The following is a 2,976-nucleotide window of genomic DNA, read 5'->3' as shown; positions in this document are numbered from 1 at the left end:
TATACATACAGTTTGAAAATTAGATATGAAGTGGGGACCCTGAAGAGGCAATAGTGACTATGATGTAGGAATATGCCATTAATAGACTAGTTCCACAGAGGAATCACCCTAGAACAGTTAACTATAATGAGAAAGACACCATGAGGCATGGGAAAGGGAATGAGAGGAAAGACAGCATGAGGCAATCTGTCATGGCAGGCTAACCTCAACAGGGATTCAGCAAAGATAGTATATACCATGGGCAAATTTATAGGGGAAATTTAACATGAGTGGGGAAGGTGACATCATCATGTGGCTTTCTGATTGGATACCATGAGGTGGAATTTTCCAAGACCTCCACAGGGGTAGAACTATATTGGAGAATTGAATCTCTCTCCCCAGTGCCCTTCCCTGATTGTGTCCGGGAGTATTATCTTATCAGTTACTTCAGGCTTTCTCTTCGAACCCCACCCAAAGGACACAATCACTACGACGAAGTGAAAAAGAGTTTTCTGCTCAAGTATCCTGTGAAGCAGTTTATGTTCTAGAGGGTTTTTTAAAATATTCCAGACAGACTCCTTGAATTTTTCCCTTCTGGCATGTGATTAGGGGTCCTTAGATCTTTGAGATGGTTTCAGGGAAATTAATATATTAAGCTAAGAAGAATGGATGAAAATGCTAATGAGAAGAGTACTCTCCCTTCCAACATTGACTATTGTGTGTGGGACCAGTGCTAGACTCCCTTACCCAAATTAACTAATCAGAGACATCTTCAGATACAAAGATAAAGCATTTATTCTGTCCCTGCAAGGAGAGGCCCAAGTATAGCTGGGCAGACACAGAACCTCTCAGCTCCTAGCTCCCAGCTCCCAGCATCTGCCTGGCTTGGCCAGCAGGAAATAATAAATCTGATTAAACAGCAAAAGACCCAAGTCTTTTCATTGGATGGACTAAAAAGGAAGTAACCATTATTGAGCAATGGTCAGTAATGTTATCTGCTTCCTGGGGTGTTACATCAGTTCCTGTCACTTCCTGAAGCTTGGACCTAGGGTCTGACTTTTCTTGCCTTACAGATGCCTAGGCTTAGAGATCATGTGATTTCCTGCAACCTGGGCCCAAAGCCCACCTTCCTGCCCTGCAGATCTGGGAATAGGGATCACATGACTTAGGCCTCCATCTCATAGACTTTTTGAGAAACCTTCACCTGGTCCTATTCACTATGGAATTATGTTTGACTTCTAGCTTTCTCATAGCCAGCACATGAGTAACCAAGCCTCAACTCTAAGTCTTCCCTTCCATTTCTACCATAAATTTAAAATTAAACCAACTTTCAGAGTTAAAGAAATCTATCTTCATGAAATGTAAGAGAAGAAGAAAAGAAAGGAGAAAAAGAAGAGGAGGAAAAGAAGGAAGAGAAGGGTTCTTTCTCTGTACCTAGAATGTCATTTGTCTTCATTTCAACCCTTTAGAAAACTTAGTTTTTTTCAGTGATCAATTTACATGCCAAAGAGAAAGCTTTCCTGATTCTACTTAGTGCATTCTCTTTCCTCCTCAGATTACTATGTATATTTACCAATTTAAGTATGAGAATCTGGGTTGGGCCTGATTTAGACCAATCTCCTGGTATATATTAGAACTAAATAAGATGCTCATAGGCTGTTCAAGAATTAACAAAAGGAGATTTATTTAGCCATAGCAGAAGAATGTTCAACAAGGATATGCAGGAAGGAAATCTAAAGTTGATTTAGCAGAGTAAAGCTCCCTGCTTCTCAGTTGTCTATTGTGGTCATCCAGCTAAGCCTCTGGAGCTCCTAAAAGCCCTTTGGTACTCAAGAAACCAGGAAGTTACATTAATCCTTTGATCCAATAAAGTCTTGAGGATGATTTCAATATCTTTAAAGGAAAAATTAGCCTAATGTGCTTGCGGGTTTGAAGGTTAGGATATTGTCCCAAACACCAAACTTTCAGTGAGCAGTATCAGGTCTTTTGCATAGTAAGTATTTAATAAATCATTGTTGGTTGATTTGAATGTACAAATGACTGGCCTGTGTGCAATTTCTTTGCATATATATATTGTTTGGTCTTCTTCCAATTAAGTTAGGCTTGCCTCTTGTATTGAATTTTAAGTTCCACAGGGGTAGATAAAGTATCTTATCTTTCCATTATGCCAGCAAACTTAACAATTGACTTCCTCAAGCTATTCAAGCTAGCTCCAGTGGAAGCATTTGCACCTCAGAAATCATCAAAAGCTACAAATCAGGGCTTGATTTATTGTCTTGTTGATTATCTAGGTAATAAATTGATGAAGGAAATGTTAATGATGCATATTAAACTTAAAAGTTTGAATAAAGTGTACATTTTTTTTCCTCCAGAGAGGGAGTTGTCCTTGAGTATATGATACTCTGTACAAGGAAATATCAATACCTGTCACTGGCTTTGATTTTAAAGTTGGAAGAATTGGGGCAAGAACGAATTCTAAACAATAACCTGTTTGTATTATAAACATATTTATTTCTCCAAACTTTCATGGTGCTTGTCGTCTGAACCATACCACCTGTAATCAGTACCAGCACAGTCTCTGGCATATACCAACTCAAACTCTGACAGTAGAATATTCTACTAGACTAATAAATATTCATAGGAAAAAATGAGTTATGGAGGTGCTTTGTTTTGTTCTGTAATTATTTGTGCATAAGCGTTCTCTCCTCAACTAGATTGTAAACTCCTCTAGAATGTTGAACTCATTTATGGTGGAGTGGAGAAAATAATGGATCTGGAGTTCAAAGATGAAGTTTGGATTTTTTTCTCTGACATTCACTACCTATTATGAAACTGGACTTATAGTCTATACTTATCTGAGGAATTACAACTTGATTACTTTTACAATTCCATTGCTATAATGGAGAATAACTTCAATCAAGTCAGTCACAGGTCTATATTTACTTTGAGGGCAAACCACTTCTTTTCCTACTAGTCTCAATAAGTATTTGCCTTCCC

Source organism: Sminthopsis crassicaudata, chromosome 5 (assembly GCF_048593235.1).
Source record: "Sminthopsis crassicaudata isolate SCR6 chromosome 5, ASM4859323v1, whole genome shotgun sequence".
Classification (NCBI taxonomy): Eukaryota; Metazoa; Chordata; class Mammalia; order Dasyuromorphia; family Dasyuridae; genus Sminthopsis; species Sminthopsis crassicaudata.
This window is presented reverse-complemented; position numbering follows the sequence as displayed.